Below are 27,597 nucleotides of genomic sequence, written 5' to 3' on the forward strand. Positions count from 1 at the left end.
GGATTTCCTGTATTTCTTTAATAATTTTCTTAGCATTATTACTTAATCCAAAGTTAAAATGAAATCTTACCATTACCTTGTCTCTTTAAACTTTCTCTGTGTGATTGACTGTGATCTCTATTCCAATCCAACTCTCTTAGGAGTTGAGGTACCTATTTTCTAGTACCTTTTGCAATCCCCCCTCACAACTCCTTACTTGCTTTCCAGCCTTCTGAGGGTGATCTCTCAGGGTCCCCTTTCTTTCCCGATTTCAGTGGAACCTCCACTTGTGGCCACCCTTGGACACCACTAACTCTGAGTATCAGGCAAAAGCTTGGAGATTTGGATGAACAACAAGACTTTCTGAGAGAATTCTCTCACCTTTATTGTGGAGCAGCCTTATACACAAACTTACAAAAAACGGCAGGTCAAAGGGTTCACAACAGGATATTGATCCTAGTGGGTTGAGGTCAGGAAAACAGGAGGCACCTGTTGGCTGGGTCCCAACAATTGGAGGCTGACATAAATGAAGGAGAACAGACTAGAAGGAAAGGCTGAGAGGGCCCATAGGAAGGAGGGAAGCTGGTCTGCACCAGTGCTTGGTGGAGTCCCCAGGGAATGGAAGGAGGGTGAGAGGAGAGGAGCCTGCAGGTTGGGGTGAGACAGGTGAGGTCATAATAGAGGACATGCAGGAGAATGGAAAACCTCAATTTCTACACCTTTCCACCTCTGGTGTTATCAGAGGACATAATCCACTAAGCAAAACAAACAGGTATTTCTGACTCCCAGTTGACTAAGCCTGTAAGATATTCATCCATTATGGATTGTGTAACTGCTGTGCTTAGCATCACAGGAAGAGCTGCAGAGGAGGTATAGACGTCATGGTCTACTACTCTAGAGTTCTGTATTCTGAGAAGGCCTATATGATCTTTCTGCTTAGCTTAGAAAATAACTAAAGCTAATTTAGCATCAGGGACAAAATGGTATTGTTTATAGCATCATTCTAAGATAAAATATCTCATGCCACAAAAGAAGTGGACATTGTGGTGTGGTAGTAACTTGTACTCTTTATAATATTTCTGTCTATACTGTGCATGCTGATGGAAATGGTATTGTCAAGAGACATGGGAGTCGGTGCAGGCTGTTCTTTTGCAAATTAAAAGGAAGAGGAAGTTGGATGGATAATTTCTGGTCCAATCCCAGGGAAAATTCAAAAGCCAAAGTCATATAAAGAATCCCATGAAAAATCACAGATTTGCTAAAGGAACCTGGCTTTAAGTTGGGTCAGAAAGCTTCAAGGTATCTCTAGGAGAAATGCTAGCTACAAAATTGCGCACGTTGTGTGTGGGGACCAAATGGTGTTTTGACACTGGCTTCTTGGACTCCTTTGTCAGGCTATGACAAACTCTCCGCAGCCCTCAGTCCCCCGGAGGCCTGGGAAGCAGCATTGTCTGCTTCCTTTGTTGTTGGATTTCCTGCTCTTTTGCCGAGTTTAACTTTGCCCTTCTTTTGTTCAATTCACTTATCTGCTCAGCTGCCCTGAACCTCATTCAAATGCCATGTGTGTGTGTGTTTGAAATTTGGCCATTTAATTCACAGAAGAGCCTTGGGAAACTTTCAGGTTTCGGGTTGTGCAAAGGGTCACATCGCTTTGAGTTTTGACCTCCAATTGATGCTTTAAAAAGGCTCAAAAGAAGGCTCCAGCTGCACATCTGAGTCTTACCAGGTGAGTTGGGAGAAAAAAATAGAAACGGAGACAGACAGATTGGAATCATGTGGGATGTTAAATGTCTTAGGTGGCTTGTTATATTTCCATACATAGTTATCACTATTCATCACAATGCACTAGAAATGTAAAAGGGAAGAGCGAAGCAGTGCTATTGGACAAGATGAGACTTTGGTTACTCAGGCCCAAAGCCAAGAGCCAGGGATCTCAGTACTCCAACAGTCCCTTCCCCAGGTGCTTTGTCCTTTCAGCTGAAGCTTTTGCAAAGTTCCTGGTTTGGGTGGATCTCTACAAACTTAGTTTATCAAATGAATGAATTCTGGCCCATGTTCCTGGAATCCCAAGGCTAGAGTCTAGTGTCTTGGTAAAGGGGTCTTCTGAAAATTAAATTCCTTTGAGTCTCAACACTAAAAGGATCAGAGACCTCAGCAGGACTGGTCCCTTATCTCCAGCATAGTGTCCCCAGCAGTCACCCAGGAAGACAGACATCTACTCCTTGCTTTGGAAATACCCTGTGGAAATGAGATTTTATATAAAGTCAAGTTTTATTTCTCACTACTTCTTGTGCACTGAAACATATGTGGGGATAAGATGGGCTACACTAAGAGAGGTAGACCCTATGAGTCTCCCAACTTAAAGAAGGCATGATATTCACTCATGGTTTTCAGAGATTTAAGTTCATAATCTTTGGGTCCATTGATTCTTAGACGCTGGAAAAATGGAACACAAGCAATAAAAAGTGCATGGAGGAGGAGGCTGCTTATTTAGTAAGAGACAAAAGTAGAAAGCATGGAAAACACTGGACCACATGTGTCTTAGTTACTCTTCTATTGCTGTGAAGAGACACCGTGACCACAGCAACTCTTATAAAAGACAGCATTTCACTGGGGGCTGGCTTACAGCTTTAGAGGGTTGGTCCATAACCATCATGATGGGGAACCTGACAGGCATAGCTCTAGAGCAGTAACAGAGAGCTTTACATCCTGATCCACAGGCAGCAGGCACAAACAGAGAGCACAACAGGGCCTACCATGGGCTTTTGAAAGCTCCAAGCCCACCCCCAGTGACACACCTTCTCCAAGAAGGCCACACCTCCTAATCCTTCCCAAACAGTTCTGCTAACTGGGGGTCAGGCATTCAAATATAAGAGCCTATGGGGGACACTCTCATTCAAAGAAGGACAACATATAACCCTCATCAAAGTCCTATGCTTAGCAAATCATTAGGACTGCCTCCTAATGTTTCCAAAACCGCACAAAATAACACCATCATCTGGAGAGCAGGAGCTCAAGAATGAGACCCTGGGGGGCATTTTATATTCAAAGCATAGCCCTCTGAGTTACTGTCCCACTCAGAGTCCCTGATAGCCCACCATTACCACTTCAATACCTGTTTCTCCAACATGGTCAGCCACTTGGTTACTTACTACAGATCTTTTTTTTTTCAGTGAAGAAATAGACAACTTCTGTAAAATATGCCACAATGTGGACAGTATGAAAGCTTGGAGAAGGTTCCTTTGACATTGACAAGGTTAATTGTTAGGGCACTCAAATTTGCAATCATACATATACTCATGCTTCTTTAAATCACTGATAGCTCATGATAAGGGTCACTTTTAGTATATTCTTTGTAGTTCATGATGAAATTGCTACAACTTAAATTCAAGCCATTCTAGGTTGAAAGTATTTGAACCAATAGTTTATCTATAACCTCACCTCAACAACTAACTTATTATTTTAGAAAGTTTTACCAATGGATTTCTTCAGTGGGAAACAAATTTTGCATTGATAACATTTTTTACTTCTATTTTCATTGTCTAGTAATCGCAATGCTGCTTCCTCTGTCACCCACAAATCCACAACCCCACCTTATCCCATTCTTCACCAAATGACCTCTTTTGTGGACCAGTTTTAACACCGTTTTGTCTGATTCTTTAAATTTTGAACTTATTCTGCATGTTAATGGTATAAATGGAGTTTATCTCCTGTTTGCCAGTTCCCAAATAACCACTCTAAGGCTAATGTTATGATTGTCTGGCCAATGGCTCAGGCATATTACTGACTAACTCTCACAATTAAATTAGCCCATTTCTATTATTCTGTATCTTAACAGGAGGTTTGTGGCTTGTTACCTCACATCTTGCTACTCTGGTGGCTATATGCTGTCTCCCTAACTCTGCCTTCTTTCTCTCTGTATTTTGTTTGGATTTTCTGTCTGGATCTATTCTGCCTAGCCATTCACCAACTTGGCTTTATTTATCAACCAATAAAAGCAACATATATTTGCAGCATACAGAAGGACATCCCACATCTCCATAGCAACATTTCAGTGCTTTCAAAAATTATTCTCTATTATTTTGAATACTTTGTCCACAGTATTATTTCTCAGATAAAATGAATAATTTGCTTGCTTGCTTGTTTAGCTCAACAGAGAGTCTCACTATATCATCTTGACTGGCCTCGAACTTGTTATATAGACCAGGCTGGCCTCCAACTCACAGAGATCCACCTTCCTCTGCCTCCCAAGAACTGAGATTAAAGGTGTTTGACACCATGCCTAGAATAAAGTACTTAACTTCAAGTAAACAATCTCAGTAACTGAGGTCTACATAATGGTCTGACTTAAATCTGGGTAAAGATCAAGCTTCTTAGTTCAACTTATCAACCTTATTTATGCTTTTTTGTTAATGGAGGGCAGAAAGGGAAGGGGTAAAATGATTTTTAATTTCAAAAAAATGTTAAAAAAGAAATATGTATTTTCGTCACGGATTCATAGGTTTTCATCCATCACAGTGAGGAGAGAATGGGGGAGCAGAGCTGTTCAATTCATGGCAGAAGGGAATAAAGTTAGGGAAGAGCCAAGGCAAGGTATGTCATTCAAGGCTGCCTGGGTGACCTGCTGTCTTTAACGGGACCCCCACCACTGCCCAATAACTGTCTACTTGAGTTCTGAACTGTTGATCATGCCAGAACTTACAGACATTCACAAAGTTCAAGAAATTGGCAACTATGTTTCTCACCATATCCAATGGTGTTATTTCCTCTTTTCCTCACTGTTCCATGAACTCAGGGAACTGTTCTGATTGGCTTAGGCCAGATCACCCGTGTCCCTGGAGAAAAGTGGGAAGCCTTCCCCCAAACAAGAGAACTAGCAGGAGCAGGACACAGCAGCGCAGGTATGATGGTCTTCACACTTCCTGCTCTTAAAAATCCACACAAGTCTGGCTCTAAAAATAGCAGCAGCTGAATCCGATGTGATAAAATCTCCATTTAATCCTTCTATGATATTGAATAATGGGCTTTCTGATTTCCAGTGCACTTTAACACAGCTGAAAAAGCACAAGTGTGCTGACTTGATGGTGAAAGGGGGATGCAAATAGGAAACCTGATAATTACTTTCCAGAACACACTCTGCTAGACTTGATTATATATAGTTGCTGGGATAATTTTGGTCAAGCAGTCTGTTTTAGGGGAGGGCATATATTTAGCATTTTGATGCATCTGTGAAAAGAGCCTTGCAATTTAAATGAAGCTCTTTAAATATTTCGTATCTCTCTGTTAATTCTGGATCTGAATATATCATAATCTTCTTTAAGATAATTTTAATTTTATATGACTTTCAAAGGATCTATTTTTTTAATCTTTAAAAATAAAAGAACTAAGGAGAAAGCACAACAATCCTTGAGACTAGAGGCCCTGGCGAGGAAGACACATCTGTCTGTTTGTGTTTGAGAATGGTTAACACGTTGAGACTCCAGAGACACGTGTGGGTCTTTCTGCCCCGTAGACAGTCAGTCAACACAGGGAAATAACTCAAGCCAGGAAACACTTAAAAGGGTTCCACAAAGAGAGAAAGAAAGAAAGATAAGCAAGAAGAGACTTCAGACTGTGAAAGGTAATATTGTTAAAGTTGTATGGAAGCATTCACAATAAAAAAAAAAAAAAAAAAAGCAAAGAATAAGGGTACCGCAAGCAGAGAGGAAGAATGCTGTTGGTGCAGCTCAAAGGCCGGGTGACAAAGCCACCTCCATTGGGTGGAGGAAATTTCTGCCTGTGGACTTTTGCCATAGGCCAGGCTGCGGGGTGGCTCTCCAGTGGGGATCAGCAAATGTTCCTTTGGATTTATCCTGCACTTGGTGCACTATTAGACGGTAAACATTTGATCTGTTATTTCTAAGGACAGGCCTTCTTTCCCAGCTTCCTAGGGTACCACACTTAGCTTATCCCTGGAGGGTCTAATGCATACATCACCCTCAGGCTTGGATGCTGCTTCTCATCCAAAGGCTGTCTAAGTGCAGGTCGATTTCATTTCTCATATAATTCCCACCCAGTGGGGGGGGGGGTCTATTCAGAAAGATTTATCCCTCTGTCCTCAGGTCTTCAGTTTAGTCCCCAAACTAGAGCTTAAGCCTGAAGGTAAAATATTTAAGCCGCGAAGATATACACAAAGCACAGCCAAGGATCCCATTACAGAATGAGACAAGCAGACTCTTGTATTGATTTTGTATCTGTTGAGGTTGGGGAGCAGTAGTCACCATAACATATAAGCCCTGAAATCTCAGTAAGTCAAGGTGATTTTTGTTGTCAGTGTTGCAGTTTTCACCTGGTCTGTTCTTTATTCATGCCAGGTGGGTTCCTGTCAGCGTGTGTCCAGGTGAGGGGGGGCACATTGTGGCCTGTATGACTGCACCTGGAGGGAACCAGGTGTCAACATACTTCTTGTTGCAACTGTTAATCTGGTTTTCATGTTTCCTGTTGGCTCATTGTTGTTGTTGTTGTTGTTGTTGTAGTGCATTTTAAACATGCATCCGAGAGAACAGAGCATTTTAAAATTCATACAAGATGTTTTATAGATGTGGATTCTTCTAAAGCTTGCTTTTTAAATCAACATTTCATGCCCGAACTTGCTCCACATTGAGGCTGTGTGGCTGTAACACGTAGTCACACTGCACACTGGCGTAAGTTTATCCTATCATCCTCTACTTTCTGACATGTGGGGTTTCATCTCTAGGCTTTCAGTTTTTATTTATTAGTAAATACTTCCAAAGGCAGTCTGTGTGTTCTTACTCACTCTTTTTTTTTTCAGAAGATATACACAGGACATATGCATGCACTTGGAGCTCAGAGGACAACCTGAGGGAGTTGCTTCTCTCCTTCCACTGTGTATCAAGCACTCTTTCCCCTGAGCTGCCCCACTGGCCATGCTCATATGTCTGATCTTCGGGCATTTTTAAAGTCAAGCTGACCTTTTCTAATTGGTTTTGCTGCTGTTACTTTATTTTTCTTTTTTGTTTGTTTGATATAAGGTTTCATTATGCAATCCAATTATATGTTTCTCCCTTTGTTCCATTCTATGAAAGGTGATTTTTGCATTACTGAATTTTGCTCTGCACAGACATGATCTCTCTGTGTATCTGACTCTTCCTCTCCCATTTCATCAACATCTCCCATGCTTCTTTTCTCCAATATCTTTTATTAACTTTTATAATTTCCCCAGTAAAGTTTTATAATTTTTCTGCAGATAAACATAATACTATTATAATAGTACAAATAACAGCTTTTAATATTAAATTTTCAACCATTTGAATCTGTGTGTGTTCATCTGTGTGTGTGTGTGTGTGTGATTCTGTGTGTGTGATTCTGTGTGTGTCTGCGTATGTGTGTGTCTGTGTGTGTGACTGTGTGTGTGTTTGTGTGTGTGTGTATGACTGTGTGTGTGTGTATGACTGTGTGTGTGTGTGTGTGCGTGTGTGTGTGTGTGTGTGTGTGTGTGTGTGTGTGTGTATGACTGTGTGTGTGTGTGTGTATGACTGTGTGTGTGTGTGTGTATGACTGTGTGTGTGTGTGTGTATGACTGTGTGTGTGTGTGTGCGCGTGTGATTCTCTCTCTGTGTGTGTGTACATTGTAATAGACCATTGCACTGTGAGCAAGATCATCCTAAACAGTGTAGCCCTGGAGTTTATTTACCATGACAGTATCTGCAGATGCGCTCAATGGGAAAGGTTCTTCCTTCTGCTATTACTTTGGCCCCAGCTGACTGATTTTATATTGAAGATAACAGAACAGACTATACGTTTCACATATATGGCCTTGACAGTTACCCTGAGGGATTGGATGCACTGTGTGCAATCAAAAGGGGACGGATTTTGTAGAGCCACAACCAAGAGGGATGATAGACGGTAGAAGGAGTGTAGGTCCTTGTGCTCACAGGTAAGCACTAGGGAAACCAGGAATGTCGGGCATGCAGAGCTATCGCTTTAAAGGGAGAAGCATAACCAGTCAATCTATGGCACCATCCTCCCCTGGACCCTTATCTTGAGCTTTGTTTACCTTGAGCCTCCTTTCTTATTTAACCTGTGGAATGAACCTATCCTTGTGGAAAAGGTCACTTGTAGTTTACAATGGAGTCCTGTCTTAAGCTTTGTAGTCCATACAGTGTTGAGTTAATTGTTACTGGGAAACTTTGCCCAAATTGCACGGTGCCTAACTATGCCTAAAGTAAACTTGCCAGTGTCAGACTTTCAAAGTTTGAAACAACGTCGATTACTGAGTAATATTGAACAGAACCACCTGCTTATCTCACTCCGATTGTCACTCTGCTGGCTTTGGGGGATCGAAGAGACACCCACAATAGACCTTGGTGTTCATTGTTGATGTTTTATCCCTCTGCACAAAACAGGGATTCTGACCTTGAAACTCACAGAGAGTAAACATTTGAGGACATTACAGAACAGGATTAGGTAAAAGGTAAAAATCAACTCTATTCCAAATAGCTCATATCTCATCTGGGGAGATGGCCATCAATTGAGAGGATTTGGCACTTTTGAGGTATAGATATCTATAAAATATCCATAAAGGAGTAGATGAGTAAATAAACACAGAAGAGTGAAAGCAATAAGAAGGAATCGTGAGGACTTCTAACCAAGGGCATTCTGCACTCATTCAACAAGATCTGCTTAGTTTTGTAGTAGAGAAAAATGGCTGATAATTCTCCGAGTTGCTTCTTTCTTATGCTTACATATTGGGATACTCTGTGACTGCTTTGACCAATCAGATGCAGTGGAAATGACATCATATCAGTTCAGGCTAATCTTTATGAGTTCTGCCAGTTTCCTGTTCTATGAGAATCTCGGACCTCCTTGAAGAGATTGAAGTATCTTGTGGAAAAGACTGTACAAGTCATGGAAGGGCCAAGTATAGTACAGATTTCACGTGCTTCTGCCTAGAAATCATGAATCCAAGGCTGGCTGTGGGACAGCCAGAGCAGCTGTGCGCTACCTCATGATCTAGTCAACGCCTGGGGACAGAGCAATCACCTCTAGTGTTCTGTCTCTAGTCTCACCTCCCAAAATTGTGAGATGGCTTCATCAGAGAATGAAGGACCTGGCATAAACAATCTACATGAGAGATAGATGTTATAATTAGCCCAGGAAAGCCAGGCGGGTCAAAGTTCAGATGGTAAATTGTCAAGGGCTTAGAGAAGAGTTGCTGTCGGTGACCCGTGAGGGGAAAGACTGTGCTTTTTCTTCTGAAACTGGAACAGTTTGTCGTTACTGTGGATTGGCAGGGCAGGCTGATGAATGAAAGCTGAACATACAACAGGGACATCGCGTAGCATTTGGGGACAAAATGGACTCCACCAAGACCCACCGGAGCCTGTGTTAGGCTCACACTGTACCAGCCTTGGTGGTGGGCGAGAGCTGCATATGGGAATTTTCCCATAACTACACATGTTCTCAGCAACAGAAAATGAAAGGAAAGATTCTGTGGGAGCCAAAGCTCTGTGAGCCTCACCTGGTAGTCGATTTACTCAACAAGACAAATCCCCCAGCAGCAATGCATAAACTTTAGAGGGTGCTGGGCACAAGCCACTGCCACACCATCTCAAACTCCTATGCAAACTTCTGGTTTTGCTAACCTGAACCTATGCCTTAAAGTGCAATGACACACAAAATGTACAGTTTCAGTCTAGGGGGAAAAAGATGAGTTTTATACATGATTTTCTCTGTACTAGTTAGAGAATTAATGATATCCAGGTTAGGGCCACAGAGACTGTTGGAAAAAACTTATTTTTTGAGGAATTACCAGCAGATCCTTCTTGTTATGATTTAATAAATAGGAAACCAAAACAAACAAAGTAAGTTGGCTGCTCTTTGATGGATGAGTCAAAAGTATAAATGAGAATGAAAGCTAGGATCCTTGGCTCTCAGCCTAGCTCTGCCCTCAACATCCAGTTGAAGAAATAGTAAATCCATTCATCTCACTGTGCTCAAGCCTTCCAAAGCCAGACTTACCTATATGGATGTTTTCTCCTTAGAGGAAGGCTTCTTACCTCAGTCATTTCTTCTCTGACAGGACTGAAAGTTGCATCATTAGCAGGTTAACACCATTTTCATTTCTCTTCCAGGGAACTGATGGGTTGGAACCTAAGTGTGAACATTCAGTGGAGACCATACCCTGTGATCTGGGCTAAATGTGACATGAGTCCTTGCGTTCATACCTCCTTACAGGGAAGCAGCTTTATCAGAGACAGAAGGTTCCAGGGTTCACAGTGACCTCAGAGTCTTGACACTTCACACTCCTTTGGAGGGCAAACTTGAGCTTGTCTCTTACTGCTTTCATGTCTGATGAATGTGTTTTTTCTGGAGAAGCTTTGATGCCAGGAGATTTCTCACCCTGAGCTGCACTTTAATGTGTTACCTGTCAAGTGCAACCAGCAGAGAAGTTCAGTGCCATTAAATTAGCTGGACATCGCAGCCATGTGGCAACGAAACCTTTGAGTTTTAGTTTTAAAGAGACCACATTGGCGGGGGTAATGATGGTCCCAAATTTTAATTGGCCTGTGGTCTTATGGGGTAAGGTCTTCTATTTGCATGGTATCAGACTTGGTTTTTAATAACATACTATATGAAGGCAAGTGCAGCTGAGTGAGCATAACTATGCTGCTGAGTTCCAATCTCTCTAAAAAGACTAGATTTCACTCAGAATAAGAAAAAGTGATGGTTTCAAAACAAGGGAAATAACAAGGAAGAAATCTCTTCCCCTTTTGTTCATGCATTCAGAGTGGACTCCAATCATGTTCCTAAGCTAGTCCTAGTCCACTGGGATGGCTGAAACAGACGTGTTCTGGTAGGCTTTCTAAACTCACACAGGCTAATGAGCTCATAGGCCAATAGTTCAATTTTGAATTCACTGTAGAGTTTTATGTAGTATAATATCTGCTTCTCAGGGGAGTGTGTGTGTGTGTGTGTGTGTGTGTGTGTGTGTGTGTGTGTGTATGTGTGCGCATGTGTGTGCACACATGAACACACATATACATGCCTACGTGTTAGTTGGTAAGTTTAAAAGAAATCCATCTATTGGGAAATAGGCTGAATTTCTTGCCTTAGCTAACACAACAACCAAGACCAAGCTTAACTCTGTATAGGGAAGACCATGATTAACACCTCCAGTGTTATTTCAGGGTAGCTCCCTCTTTAGAGCAAACATGTGCTGATCTGAGCCTATGCTCAGGAGCGTAATAAGCACTCAAAGAGACTTGACTCTGCATTAATGAATGTGCTGCATTATGCTTGGCTAGTAGTCTTCTGTCAATAGAAACGCTACCGGGTGTCATTATATCTGGATTTAGCTTTTGTGACCTTTGGAGGCTGGATAACACAGAAAAAGAGAAGAAGACATATCTTACTGTGCAGACATTGCACATTGTGAGATGGGTTGCAAAAAGCTCCTGGTTTCATCACATAAATCTCCTTGCCTCAGAGAGACTGGAAAAATCTTAGCAATTCATGGGCACAGGCTTTAATTTACTGTTCTTCTCGGTGTTGTTAGCATTGTAGAAGGGAACAACCTCACCACAAAGATTACTGCTCTTATATTGGGGGTAAGAGGACATGACAAAAGTAGTCACATCTGCCTATCATAAAACAAAACAAAACAAACAAAAACCGGGAGCATACTCCTTTGTGCGTAATTACAGAAATGCCTTGTGGATCTGTTAATTCTCCTTTGAAGTACATACAAGCACCAAGACACAAGTCTGAGACTTTGAATGGCTGTGTCCTCTATTGCATCTGAGTAAACTGAAAGGGAATAATACTTTCCACGTGTGTCTCTTTGTCTAATGAGTGTTCATTGTGGGGTGTGGGAAGGTTCCTTCTGAGTAACTAGAAATGGTTGTGCGAGCATAGTAACAAAATAGGCGGAGACGGATCTTACAGCCAGATTTGCTGTCGTATTTCGGGGGGGGGGGGGGGGGCATGAGGCTCAAATGTAAGGAGGAAGTAAACTTTGGCCTGCTCCCTCTCATTTGTGATGTGTTACAAGGAACTGAGCTTCTAGACCGATGTTTTGTTTCTGATAATGATGGCGGCTCCATCCCCCAGCCCTGTGATGGATTCTTTTGTTGTTATGCCCAGTTATCCCTGGGGTATAACAGTCACTAAAATCCACCCACAAGCAGAGACCAGACCCCAAACGGGGAACTTTAAAAACTCGACGAAACAGAGGCAGCCGTGTCAGAGAGGCACAGCCATAGCAAGTCCCCCAGAAAGTGACTTCTTTGTGTTCACAGTGCTGCAAGTACTCCGCATACCTGCCAGTAATGGATGTCCCTGGGACTGTTTTAAAGAACAGAAGCCTCATTTCCCAAGGCCTTCCCTAAATAGAGCCCCAGGAGACAACACCTGAGCACAGGCCCAAACTCTGCAATGTAGCCAGGCTCTAATGAACACAAAGCATGCTGGCAAATAGCACTTAACATGTAAATCAACCAGCTTGTCCATTTCACCTCCAAGGACCTTGAAGCTAGGACTGGAATTAAAGAGAATATCTGACTAGCTTTGCTCTGCATGGATAAAAATAGCCAAGAGCTGGAAACATTTTTTTTTTCTTTTCATGGAGCCCAAAAACAATGCAATGCCTGGAGAAATTAGTGGTTTAGGCATCTCGAAAAGTGTGATGATGGTGATGATAATACAAAAGAAAGCAGCTTTTTGTTACCAAAAGACTTGCAGTTTAGTAGGGAAATATCAGCTCAACTGAAGTCATGAAGGACACAATCACCATTTCTATTTCTTCAGAGCAGGGAGAACATTCTAGACACTATAATGTCTAGTCTAAGTACTCGGGGAATGATATACTTGGAATAGGTCCCCGTGGGTATAAGACAGGATATAGTATTTAATTTTGATAAGCAATACCATTTTCACTTACATTTCTTCAACTCTCATTAAATTATTCTAAACCCATAAGTACTGTGTTTGTGTTGCCAGTAAGCATATTAAAATATTAATTATACTTTTCCCATTTTTCCAAACAAGTAAATAGCTTCTTAATATTTTCATGCTTCAAGGTGTTTTTGTAGATCCTAAAGCAAAATAGTATGTAAAGTCTGGTTTTCCATGCCTTTTGTAAAGAGTTCTTTGAAGAAATGTTGTTGATGTCTCAGAGGAAGGAGGAGGATCTCCTGGGGCTAGCAGAAGCAACCTCCTGCGTGCTGCAGCAACCAAAGGATGCTTGCAAACTCTGGAAGACAAACCGCTAAATGATTGAAACCGAATATATTTAAAGAGGAGACATTTACTCTTTCCCTATCTACCAGATTTCACAGGGGCAGCCATGCCTTCCCTTTGTCCCATGTCCTACAGATATTAAAATACCTTCTGTCATAAGTTGCAAATGTCAGTTTACTAGACTGCACACCTCAAGTAGGGAACAGATAGTAAGCTACTGCCCCAGCTTCAGACTCACCTCTGTGACAAAGGTCAGACACTCTCACCTTTGCTTTGTCCCATTGACTTACATTCTCTTAAAACGCCTAGTGAAAATTTTGATTATTTCTTTTGAGATTATAATACAATTTTATCATTTCCCCTTCTCTTCCCTCTCACACACCCCTTCTTGCTCACTTTCAAATTCATGGTCTCTTTCTTTCAGTGTATACACATATGAATATATGCATACATACGTATAGAGAGATACTAAATATAAGCTGTTCAGTCAGTATAATGTTTCTTGTATGTATGTTTGCAGGGCTAACCATTTGGGTGGGGTGACCGATTAGTGCTCGTCCGTGGGGAAGACTGCCCCCCTCTCAGCATTCCTTAGTTGCCTGTAGTTCTTTGTGTAGAGTGGAGGCCCCATGAGCTTTCTCCATCATCGTCAGTGTGTCTGCTGTTGTTGCCCTTGTCCAGCTCAGGTTTAGGTAGTCATGTTGGTGAGACTATGGGTGTAGCTTCTTGACATTACTAGGAAACACAATTTCACAGCAAACTTCCTCCTCTTTTGGCTCTTACAGTCATTCTGCTTCTTCTTCTGAAGTGGTCCCTGAACCTTACTTGTGAGAGTTGTTTTGTATATGTGTCCTCTGGGACTGAACTCCACAACTCTGTATTCTGATTGGCTGTGGTTCCCTGTAATGGTCTCTCTCTGTTGCAAAGAGATATTTCCTTCATGAGAGGTAAGAACTACACTTACTTGTGGGTGCAGGCACAAATATTTGGAGTGTAGTTAGGGATTGTGTTGACTTAATAAAACAATGGTTGTAGGTTCTCCTCCAAGATCCATGACGTCACAAGCCCTGAGTAGCTGGCTGGGTTTCCAGTACCGGGCATGGTTTCCAACTAGTGTAGTGGGTTTTCAGTCCAATTAGAAGCCATTGATGGCCATGTAGGCATGTGTGTCAACACTAGGCTTATCATGCCATGCTGACATTTGTTACGGTTCGTAGGTGTCATAGCTGGGCAGGACTATTAGTTGCTTCCCTCCTTTGGAACTTTGCATGGCACCTTGTGATACCATGAAAATTAGACCTCAGGGAGGGGTCCTTCAGGTCAGTTCCACCTCAGGGGCCTCTGGGCCCTGTTTCTCAAGTGCACAATGTCTTCAGCAATAGGGACTTATCTCCCACTTCTGGGGAGCAACCAAGGGCAATAACAATATTCTGTAAGTTTTAGAAGTCTCTTAAGCAGGCAGCTCTAATCAACAATTCAAAAAAGGGGTTCTCATGTCTGTTTTTAGGGGTTTATTTAGATATTTGGTTCTTGGAGGGACTATTGTTATTCCAGATGAGAGATTATATATATATATATATATATATATATATATATAATATTTTAATATATAGCTAATATTATGATTTCTTAGGACTTTCTCAGGCATCTTTACTGTTATTTTTACCTCCCTCCTTCTATATTTATCTCTCTCCATCCTGCCTATCACTAGTACCCAGCTATTGGTCTCTCTATCAATCCCCTCCCTTGACAACCCAACAATGGTCCCTTTTTGTTTCCCATGTGTCTGTAGTTACTCCAATAGACATATATACTCATATCTGAAGAGTTTGAGCTAGGAGCCTCCAGTGACAAGGAACATTTGATGTTTGTCTTTCTGGGTCTGGACTACCTTACTCAATATGGTCTTTTCTAGTCCTATCTATTTGTATGTAAAGTTCATGATTTCAGTTTTCTTTCCAGCTAAATAGTACTTCATAGTGTATATGTATCAGATTTTCATTGTTCATTCAATGATGGAAGGACATTTCGAGTGCTCCCATCTCCTAGGTATTGGGAGCAGACATCAGTGAGCATGGCCGAGTAGGATGTCAGGTCCTTTGGGTCTATGCCAAAGAGTGGCATAGCTGTGGCTTTTGCTAGATTTAGATTTAGCTTCTCAAGAATTCCCACACTGCTTTCTACAGCAGCTGTACCCTTTGCAATCCCGATGCAGCAAATGAGGTTTCCCCTTTACCTGGACCTCCTCTAGCATTGTTGACATTTTATTGATCTTCGCCATTCTGTCTAGGGTAGGATGAAATCTCAAAGTTATTTTCCTCTGCCATACCTCAATTGCTAAGGATGATGAACATTTCTTTGCTTTGCTTTCTTTCTTTCTTTCTTTCTTTCTTTCTTTCTTTCTTTCTTTTTTTGATATTTCTCAGTCATGTTTTCCCCCGGGGAGTTGGCCAGCTTTTAAATTCTGCCAACAGGGAAGCCAGAGGAGATGGAAGGTTTGAAAAGGAAGGGCTACTTACTGGTTGTTTTCTGTTTGTATCAGGGTCATACTTGTAAATTTTCTTTATTTCAGATGATTCAGTCAGTCCCACCGGAGCTCTTGATTTTAATTCATAGTCTTCCAACTTGCAAAACTGACACCGTGCCTGCCAGAGACCCCAGCACCAGCCAGCCAAGCCTTCCTTCCCGAAGAGCTAGTTACCAAGCCACACAACTCCTCCAGGGAACTGGAATTCACCACTCTATATGGCCTGACTTCTTCTAGAGCAGCCGCTCTTCACCTCCCTGGTGCTGAGACCCTTTAATACAGTTCCTCATGTGGTGGTGACCCCCAGCCAGACAGTAATTTTAATACAGTTCCTCATGTGGTGGTGACCCCCAGCCAGACAGTAATTATTTTCATTGCTACTCCAGAACTACAAGTTTCATAATGTGGCTGTCTGGTATGCAAAACCTGGGAAAGGGCAGTTCAACCCCCAAATGGGTCACAACCCACAGGTTGAGAAACACTGTTCCAGAGGTTCTGAATTTCAGAATTATGGGGCTCACCTTCAAGATAAGTCTTAGGAACCTTACCCCCTTTCCAATCTTTCACCCCCAGAGTCCTACAGCCTTTCCCGTATCTGAAAACTTCTGTGAATTTTCAGCTCTGCAGTAGTTTGGTTTCTATTTTTTTTTGGCAGGGGGTGGGGGTGGAGGTGGGGGTACCTTTCGAGACGGGGTTTCTCTGTGGCTTTGGAGGCTGTCCTGGAACTAGCTCTTGTAGACCAGGCTGGTCTCAAACTCACAGAGATCCACCTGGCTCTGCCTCCCTAGAGCTGGGATTAAAGGTGTGTGCCACCAACACCCAGCCAGTAATTTGGTTTCTTAATTGCTCTATACATTGCATATATGTATATCTGACTTTCTTTCTGTTAAAGCAACCTGTAAGCTTAACATCTCCCGGCTAGATTTTGACAAACACAAAAATAATTCTTGCTTGTAAAATTTTTAGCCCTGGTGCTAGGATAACATTGTGTACCTAATATGTGATAAATAAGTATGTCTTCATTTGATTTAATTTGATGCTATCATATAGCAAAAGGGTCATCCTTTTTTGTCCCTTTTCAATAAGTGAAAAAAACTTTCCATGCATTATATTTTGATCATGTTTTACCCTCCCCCAATTCCTCCCAGGTCCTCCCCACCTCTCCACACAATCAACTGTATATCAAAAAGAAACAAAAATAAAACAAAAACAAAAACACAAGAAAACACATGCAAACAAACAAAAATCAAAACAGACAAGCCAATAACCAATAAAATAGTGAAGCAAAATAAGTGTTTTTTTTTTTTAAGCCCATAAAAATGCCACCGGAGTCCATGCTGTGCTGGTGAACTACTCTGAGCATAGGGCCTGCCTCTGAGTGTGATGGGTCCAGGCATTGGAAACTTTTGTCAACATCGCAATTGGCCCACATCTTCCCATATCCAATGAGAACCAAGAGTGCTTGTTGAGTTCACAGATAGTCATACACTAAATTCAACATAGAAAAGACATTTTACTGATCTTTTGAAATTCAAAAGTGTCTGCTGTTGCAGTCAAGGGAGAAAATACAACAGAAAGCAGAATGATTGGCCAATGATTAAAATGCCGTGTTGGGCTCTTAAAAACATGTTGTTTTGCCGCTTATACTATACGCCAGGTCATTCACAAATAAAACCAATGTAGAAGCCATTAGCTCAGACTTTCAGGGGAAATCGGGCTGAAAAACATGGGTAGAATTCTGTTAAAGCACATTGGTATATGGATAGAGTAAGAAATCAACAAGTCAGAGAAACTCTCTCTCTCTGTCTCTCTGTCTCTCTCTCTCTGTCTCTCTGTCTCTCTCTCTCTCTCTCTCTCTCTCTCTCTCTCACACACACACACACACACACTCACACACACACACACACACACACACACACACACACAGGACTAAATATCTTTAATGGGGGAGAAATCAAAGGAACTAATAAGTGAACTGGAATCAAATGGTAATAATAATTTGAGATCTGCAAATTTACCAAACTCCTCAAAGAAAATAAGGTTAAATATGTGTCTTATGTTTTGAATTAATGATTTTACTTCAAGAAAAGAAAACAAAATTAAAGTGAAATCGTATTGAGAAAACACTCATGTACACAAGCATCCATGTTCTTAACTCCACAGTGGAGCTGCTCTGGCGATGGCTATTAAGCCTGTCTGTTGTATATATTATGATTAGTTCCCCACGGATTTTGAGGGTCCACACAACTTATGGTTTGAATACATCCTAGTGGATGCATATAACTGATCTTAAAGGCAACATGAAATTCGTTCTTTTGGGAAAAACATATCCACAAATGTTGTTTTGCTTTAGCCCCCTTCCTCTGATAGATAATGGCGGACATTTCCAGTTTCCTTGGCCAAGCTACTGCAATGACTCATTCTTCTCACCTTCTAGCTGCTTTTCGGAGTGATGAGTCTCCCTCCAAACTGCCCTGCCTTGTGGTAATCACACCTCACAAAGCTTTATGGAGCGTCAAGTTCTCATCCCCTGAAATGAACGTCATGCTACATCCATCGTGAGAGCCGTCTGCTGGCTTCGTGGAATTGAAGTGTCCCATTTTCATCTATCCCAGCGACTATCAGGTCACACAGAGGCCAAAGAAACATCAACAGAAATTGTCGTACCTCAACACTTTGGTGGCCATGGCTGCCAAATTTAGTGAGTGAAAAGGAGGCACTTCCATGGTACCAGGTATGTGTGATTTTCAGTTTTGCCTCTGCCTGTCATATTCACAGTGTGGTGATCCAAGAAATAAATGCAACTCCTATGTTTATATTAAAAGTTAACTCTAAATATTCTCACTGAATATTTCATCTTTTCTAAAGAGTATGAAATTCAGGTAGAGATATGTATGTGATCTCTGGCCTCTTGATATCCATTTGATTTTAAAAATGGAAAAAATAATGTAACTATTGGATGTGATTGCAATCCCTAATAGAGGCTAATTCATTATCAGTTTGAATCAAGCTTTAAAAGACGCTTAAAAAAATCTAAACCTCATAAAAATTATTAATGTGCACAAAAAGACAAACATGATATGTACTCACTCATATGTGGATTTCAAACATAGAGTAAGGGATTACCAGCCTACAATCCACACTGCCAAAGAAACTAGTAAACAAGGAGGACCCTAAAAGAGACAAACTTTGTCCCCTGGAGAAGGGGAAAGGGTCACGATCCCCTGAGCAAATTGAAAGCATGGGAAGAGGGGGGAGGGAGCTACAAGAGTGAGAAGGGAAGAAGAGGAAGGAGGCAGAGGTCATGAGGGAGCAGAAAGGTTGAGTCAGGGGAAGAATAGAAGAAAGGATATGCCATAGGTAGGGTTTTAGTTGGGGAAGGGGTGGTAGGGGAGGACGGGAGGGAGAAGGGAACTGGAATTGTCATGTAAATCAATCTTATTTGTAATTCAAAAAAAGAAAAAACATTAATGTGCTGCATGTTCTTATAAAGATGTGTTCACCGTGTATTTTACTTTCCCTCTGAAGAGGCTCCGTCAGTTGTCCATGAATCGTAAAGACTGTCTGAAACTTAAAACCCTCTAATTGAACGCTTACTGGCTCTGAGGTGGTGATCATCAAATGACCAGCCATGGAAACGGTGCTACAAGCCAAGGCCAGGTGGTTTGTGTGATGCCCCGAGCTGGCTCTTCTAGCTGCCTTCCCAGGGGTCATGGATTAATTCAGTACTTTGTTGAGTATGTGCATATGTGAAGGCATAGTTTTATGTCTATCTGCTGCCACAATCCTTGTTTGCCCATTCTGTACAAAAGGACCAAAAACTGTTCTAGAACATGTGGACATCATGAAAAGTACATGTATGTTCTTTGGCATAAGCCTTTCATTTACCCACTTTGCAGATAGTAAAGGGTGTAAGACTTATATATTTCAGTCTCAAACTCCACCAAAATTCATTGTGTTGACCAAAGTAGATTTTTTTTTCTACCCTGTTGTTGTGTTTCAGATCAAACCCAGAGTCTTGCCTATGCCAGGGAAGTTGTTCGACCATTAAACAACATCCTTTCCTACAATTTGTTTATTTTAATTATGTTTGTAAGCTGTCACTACAAGTCACTTTCTAATTCTGCCTTTGACATCACTTCTGGTAGTCTATTGGCCAATGAAACTTTCCAAAGAACTTAGTTTTCAAAACTTGAAACTTTCAAACCCGTGTTTCAGTTTGTTTTCTATTGCTGAATAAAACACCATGAAGAAAAGCATTGCCAAAGAAAGGGTTTATTTTAGCTTGCTTACAGCTGTAATCCGTCATGAAGGCAAGCCAGGGCAGGAGCTGATAGCAGGAACTTGGAGACCAGAACTGAAGCAGAGACTGAGGCGGAACTCTGCTTACTGGCTTGCTTCCCATGGGTCATCCAGCCTGATTTCTCACACAATCCAGGACTTCCTTCTCAGGGGTGACCCCAGCCCAGAGGGCTGGGTCCTCCCACATTAACCATTGATCAAGAAAATGCCTGGGAAACTGACCTACAGACAATCTGATGAGGAAATTTTCTCAACTGAGGGTCCCTTGTCCCAGATAACTCTAGCTTGTGTCAAGTTGGCATTCCCAGAAATACATAAAATGTACCTTGTGCATGTTCAACCCCTCCATCATTCTTTTATTTTTCCTCTTTCCTTTTCTTCTACCTAGTGCTTCTCTGAACTGCAGTGAAGAGATTCCCACCATAGAAGTCTGAGAACCGACAGAAACAACCAGCTTGAAACAGGACCGTGTGGCTCCCCACTAACATCTTTTGATTTGATTGTGCTCAGCAATACCCCCCATTTCGGACAAGCCTTCTGGATTTTTCACATTTATCAGTATGACCAAACTGACAGTGGGTGGCTTTGTTCTCGCTATGGATTGAAAAAGTATTTAGAAATAAATGTGTGGAAAAACTATGACATAACACACAAAATAACTGTTGGCTAGATTTTTAACTCAGAATATAGAAATATTTGCTTGCACCAAGTCTAAGTCTTTCAGAGAACTTTTGTGGTGAGGGATGCTGGTCTCAGTTTCAAACTGAGTACTTGAGCCTGGTATTTTATGATTAATGATGCTGGAGCACTGTGTTTGGGATTTCAGCCTCTGTGCTGCTAACAATTTAGGCAGGGTCATCCTTTGCTTTTCTGGACTGCCTGTGCACCTTAATATGTTTAACAGCTCCTCTGGTTCCTATCCCATAGCTACGTGCAAACAGCTTGAATTCGAGTCACTGTCGCTATGATAAAACAACAAGAGCAAAAGCAAGTTGGGAGGAAAGTTATTGGCTCACACTTCCACTTTGTAGCCCATCGTAAAGGAGTCGGGACAGGAACTCAAACACGGCAGGAACCTGGAGTGGGGAGCTGATGCAGAGACCATGGTGCTGCTTACTGGCTTGCTCCCCATGGCCTGCTCAGCCTGCTTCCTTACAGTACCCAGGACCAGCAGCCCAGGGATGGCACCACCACCATGGCCAAGCTCTCCCACTTTTATCACTAATTGAGAAAATGCTCTACAGGCTTGCCTGGAGCCTGATCTTATGGAGGCATCTTCTCAATTCAGTTTCACGTATCTCTAATGACTCTATGGGGAGGAAGGATCATAGGAACCATAGTCAAGGGCATCTCAAGAAAACCCACAGAAACAACGAACCTGGCTCATAGGGACTCTGAACCAACCAACAGGGAGCCTGCATGGGACCCACCTAGGCCCTCTAGGAACAGAAATAGAGGAGGATTGGATTGAGGGGAGTACAGAAGGGAGGTGGGGAGAGAGAATGGGAGGAGGGAGAGGAGACTGCAGTCAGGTTGTAAAATTAAAAAAAAAAAAAGCTCGCCAATGAATTGCTCCCACTGGCTGTGACAGTCCACAGTGTCTGCAGACATTTAATATGTATCCTGAAAGGAGCACAGTTCCTGGTTGGAAACTACGGAGGTTTAAGTAATTTACTCTTAGAAAAAGTATTTTCCCAGCCGGGCGGTGGTGGCCATGCCTTTAATCCCAGCACTCGGGAGGCAGAGGCAGGCAGATCTCTGTGAGTTTGAGGCCAGCCTGGTCTCCAGAGCGAGTGCCAGGATAGGCTCCAAAGCTACACAGAGAAACCCTGTCTCGAAAAACCAAAAAAAAAAAAAAAAAAAAAAGTATTTTCCCATGAGAGAAATTTCTCTCAGAGTTTACCTCTGTCTTCCCTTCCAGTGTGGTCCCCAGGAACTGGGTTTGCCATCTATTCAAGAAGGGGGAAATTTTTTCTTTGAAATTAAAATTTCAATTCGTGTCTCAGAAAACACAAATGTACAAATGGATCCATTAGTGTTTGTTGTTTTCAATAATAGACCTCACTATGTGCCCCAGGTTGGTTTTAAACTCTTTTTGTAAAAGTTGGAAGAAGAGGGTGAATATGATGAAAACATGTTATAGATAATTTTTAAAAGAGCTAAAAACTGAACCAAAATCTTAAAATTTGAAAGATTCATTTTTAATTATGTGTTTGTCTGTGTTGGAGTGTATACATGAGGATACCAGATCCCTGGAGCTAGAGTTTAAGGTGAGTATGAGCTGCCCACTACAGGTAGGTGTTAGGAAACGTAACACTGCCAGAGCTTAACCACTGAGCCGCCTCTCCAGCCCGTCGGCTTTGAGGCTTGGTCCTCTCGTGTCTGTCTCAAGTACTGCTTTTTGCCAATTTTTAATGCACGTGCTTCTGCTTTATTTGTGTATATGCCAAATACATGGCTTTTCATTGAAGAATTTAAAGAAGAAGACTTCATGAATAGAAGTATTCAAAACTAAACAAAACCCCTTGATACTGTCCATCAGATAGGTGTGTGTAGCTGTGGTCTAGAGTAGATTCAGGTAACGTGGAACCCAACTGCTCACTTACAAAGAGTCAAAGCTTAGAGTTCATTGGACGGGTTATGTGTTTAGACTTAATTAGCTCTTACCGTTCACGCTACTTTGTAAGGGTACCACTTCTTATTATCCTCATGGTGCAGTATTGTCACATAAACACCCCCAACAGTATTTTTAGACAGGACTCTATAGCATGTGGCTGGAACAGATTGCAAAGCCGAGAGAAGGGAAGAAGTTGGAAGAGATGATTGTTTCAAGGAAATTTCACATCTGTGGGATCTAGCAGGAGTCATATGAACACATACATTATTTGCACTGTTTGGCTATGGCTATGTGTGAAACTATTGCCCATGCCTGATCTCCACTCCCAATATCCTGACAGATAATTTGGTGTTGACACCACTCTTGGGAATATGACCTACCACCTATTTAAGGAACAGGAAATTTGGCTGCAGAGGTATTCCTATGGGGGATATTCAGCTCGTAGTTTGAATATATTTTTACTGTGTCCCCAGAGAAACTAAGCCCAGGGAGTGAGACAAAAGGGGGTTCCCCAAGAGCCTGCATTTTAGTAATGGGAACAATAGGGTCCCTAAAAGAAATGTCAGACAAGCACCATCTTCCCCAAGCCTCTACAGACCCTAGCCTCTACACTCTCCTCAAGCTGTTTTATCAGCTACAGCAACCACACCATGCCCATTGGATCCCAGAACTCACTCATTTTGTAACTGAAAGTGTTAACTAATGTTTCTGTATTTATCCTGTACAATAGTACCTGCTAATTACTAAACTACCTGCTTTCAGTTGAGTTCTTTGTATCACATGTATTAACAAAGACTTAGTAGTGTATCTGTCTGAGTGTCTGTGTCTAAGTTATTCTATTTTAGCAAAATGTCTTCCATGTTTATCTATGTTTTTAGAAATGAAAATTTTCTTTCTTGTCTTTGCATAAATAAAATAATATTCTGTGTGTGTGTGTGTGAGCCTGTGTGTGTCTATTGGTTATTATGAACAATGTTATAAGAAGCAAATGTGGGTAGATCTTTCTTAAGATAATGACTTCATTTCTTTTGAATATAAATCTAGATATGGTACTAGATAATAGTGCAGTTTAAGCTTTGAATATATATCAAAGAAAACAGCTTCTATTCTATCTCCACAATGACTGTGGATAACTTAGAACTTCACTACTTAAATAAAAAATCTACTTACATAGATTACCAACATTATTCACTTTCTATTTTAGAACATCAAGTTTATTTACTAGAGATGTACTCTACTAATGATTATCTTAAAATTGCTTTCTATTAATTAGTTTGAATCCATGTGAATACTAAATTTTACATTTGGTTTTATACATTAGTAACTTTATTTTTAGTGTTTTTATTATCAAGAGTTTCATACATGCATACAGGTGTCCTCCCACCACTTTTCTCCCTCTGGTTTTTCTTTTATACCCCACTTACCACTTTTCCTTCCCAGATTTGTATGCTGTTTTTCTACAACACAGAGAGGTGATTTACTGTTGGAAATGCATGGACTCGACACAAGTGGCTTCCTGGAGGCAACCTTGAAGAAAACAGACTCCCCTCCCCCATCAGTCATAAGTTGCTAATAGCTCTTCCTGTCTGTAGTGATCTCTCAAGTCTTGGTCCGCAAGTGTATGATATAGACGTTCCATTTAAATCTTAGCAATCCACCGTCCCTTATTCTTTGCACATTGCTCAGTTGTGGGTCTCTGTATTAACCATCATCTATTAAAAAGAGGCACTTCTGTGATGAGAGCAGAGAGATGCACGAACCCATGAGTATGAAAATAAGAGTTTAGGAAAGGGAATGTTTATTACTAACACAGTGTAGCAGTGTAATAGCATTAGGCTTCCCTTTAGGCCCTAGGACCTAGCGTTTGGCTCCATTAATGGTACTAAGCATGAATGCTGTTTTGTGGATTAGGCTTTGAATCCAATCAGAAAGTTGTTGGTTGCTTCTGTAATACTTGTACCACTAATGACCAATGAGAGTGTTAACTGTCTTTGTTTGTTGTTGTCCCGACGGCAACCTAGGGCAACCTAGGAGGGCAACCTAGGGCAAGATATCCAGGGAGGGGAATGGGGACAAGAGACACCGGGAGAATGACCACAAGACAGGATTCTGATCAAGTGGCAAATTTTATTTTTCCCAGTCTAGCTTATATAGTCAGTAGTATGGGGTAAAGGGGAGGGGGAGAAGAGGCCAAGAGCCAGGTGTTAGTTCAAGCAGGATGTCAGAAAACTATAGAAGGAAGATGTTGGCAGGGTAAAAAGTTCATGGGTGGTGGGGTGAGGGAGGGTTGCCTAGGTAAGTAGGAGTGTGGTTGGAACAAAGGATTGACGTCTGGGTCATGTTGTTCCTTCTGGGTGCTCATGCTTCTAGAAGTCATTTATAATCAAAAGGCAGTTCTATAACCATGTGGCTGGCCAAGTTTGGCCTAAAAGTTTATGCCAAGCAGTATGGCTCCCAATATTTGTTGATAGGTGGAGACTTACTTCATTTGTAAATTATATTCTTGTCACTTTGAATTTTTTTTTACCTGTTCTTTTTTTTTTTCTTTTTGTAGTATTATGCCTTAATCCCTATCTCTTTATGTTAAATAATGTTTGGAAGTGTTAAGGAAATCATTTTGAAAGAGTAATATGTATGGACATTTAATATCATCTTATCTAAAGTAAGACATTGAGAAGAAGGAATAGTCCAACAGAGTAAAACACAGTCCATGCAGAACCAGATACTCTGATTCATGTAAAGTAACTATTCAAACATTTAATTAACTGAGAAAATGTTTATTAAAATTTCAGGTAAAGATGATCCTTAGGAGTGAAGAAGGCATTGCAAAAAATTTTTCTCCCTACTTGTTGAAAGAACTCTCCAGATGGGCGAACAGAGGTTGGCCATTGATAGATGTTGGATAACTTATTATGACCAAAGAAAAGCAGAATAATTCTGATACCTGTGTGGAAGGCTTTTAGATTCCTGTAAGTATACAACGAGTCTGTGGACTTAGCACAAGCACTCTCAGGCAGCCCTCCATGGGAAGAACTGAGAAAGTCCTTGTTACCTAACAGATACAGCAGATTGACCAGAGACCAGAGTCTATCTACTAAGAGGCTTCATGATACAATTCCAGAGTAATAGCAAGAGTAGATGCTGAGGTTTGGAGAAATTTATGATCCTTGATACCTCTCAGTCTCATGCATGATATATTTTTATGTAAAATGTTCAATCTACCAAACAGCATGCATGATACATATGAAATATATCAAAGCTGTGATGGGTATAATTTGAAACACTAGCAGTGGTGATCTCTGAATAGAGAAAATAAATTGCTTTTGTGAAATTTTCCTTGAAGCTTTTCTTTGTTCCGTTTTATACTTTTTTAAATTATTAAAAATATCTGTATACCCAATGGAACATATTTCAAATTCTGTACGTTTATAGGTAAAAATCCAATATGTATCTCAAATGTGTTAAGTACTTTCTTGTCTATGGAAACAAATAACACATTTTGTTTTTCTGTTTGTTCAGATTAACATTCACCTGGCCATGATTTTAACAGATCTATATCCTCCGAAATGTCTCCTTGTTTAGAAGCTGCCCAACAGTGAAAACTTGTTTACAGAGGTTGCTTGGTTCCTGCACAAGGACTAGATGAGCTGCTCACTGAGCAAAGATAAAGATCTGTTTGCTTGGCTCAACTCTCAGCGCCGATGGTGCAGTGACTGGAAGCCAAGCCGGCAGGAGAACCCATGCTTCTCCCAGTTTCGCACTTCGATAAAGCCAAACCAATCCTTTTCAGTCCGATTTGGAGGGCCTTGACCACAGGACGCAGCACCACATACAATGAGAGCAGATTAGGCTGGCGCATCAGGGTGAGGAATAATTGTGCCTGCCTCACCTCCCCTAGAGCCTGGCAGCATCTGTAGCCAGGATCTTGGGGTGTGTGGCTTTCTGTCTCTAAACTCCAGCCCAGCAGTTCTCTGCTTTGCTTCAGAAAAGGGTGTCAGTTTAGCGACCATTGTCATTCCGCACAAAATATTCTAACGCTCCAATCCCCAAATGAAAACCTGAAAGTGGAGAGAAAGAATAGAATGAAGAGAATTGGACCGCTTCAGATTTCCTCCCTGAAAAGTCTGGTCCGTTCCCAGAAATGTCTGTCTAGTTCAGGCAATGTCCTGGGTTCTTTGACTGTCCTTTCTGGAGCTAGAAAGGTTTCCCATTTCAGCTTATCCCCAGATCTGGGAGCATTTTGAGTTGTCTTGGGAAGGTGAAGATAATATACACGTTGCTTTTAAACCAGTGGTTCTCAATCTTCCTAATGCCGTGACCCTTTAACACAGTTCCTCATGCTGTGGAGACCCCCAGCCATGACATCACTTTTGATTGCTGCTTCATAACTGTAATTTTGCTACTGTTATGAATGAGGAAGGTAAGGATCACCAATGGTCTTAGGTGATCCCTGGGAAAGGTCATTCCAACCCCCAAAGGGGTCTCCACCCACATGTTGAGAACCCCACTGCCTTAAACACACTCAAAGATGCTACTACAGCAGTCCACGGAATGTCTGAAGCACCACTGACTTGGAGATGGCGTCATTTTAGACAGTCACAGTGTCACAGCCCAGGGGACATATCTGTTAGCCCAGGAGACGGCCCATGAGTGATCACTGTGACTTGAATGGTGGAACTGCTTGGGAGGAAAATATTCGGTGTCACAGAATTCTGAGGTGGCTTCCAAGATACCTATTCTCTTGGCATGATGCCTCTGCTGTTGAATATGGGCCCAATCCAGAGTGTAACGTGGTACCACTCATATGATAGCGTTGCAAAGCAGTACCCTTATTCCAATGGGGAATAGCCTTAATCATGACGGCCTTGAAAGACCCTGGGCCCTTCTTCAAAGATCACGAGAGTGTGATGGGGTCTAATGAGGTCCTTGTGGC

Source organism: Cricetulus griseus, chromosome 2 (genome assembly GCF_003668045.3).
Source record: "Cricetulus griseus strain 17A/GY chromosome 2, alternate assembly CriGri-PICRH-1.0, whole genome shotgun sequence".
In the NCBI taxonomy this organism is placed as follows: Eukaryota; Metazoa; Chordata; class Mammalia; order Rodentia; family Cricetidae; genus Cricetulus; species Cricetulus griseus.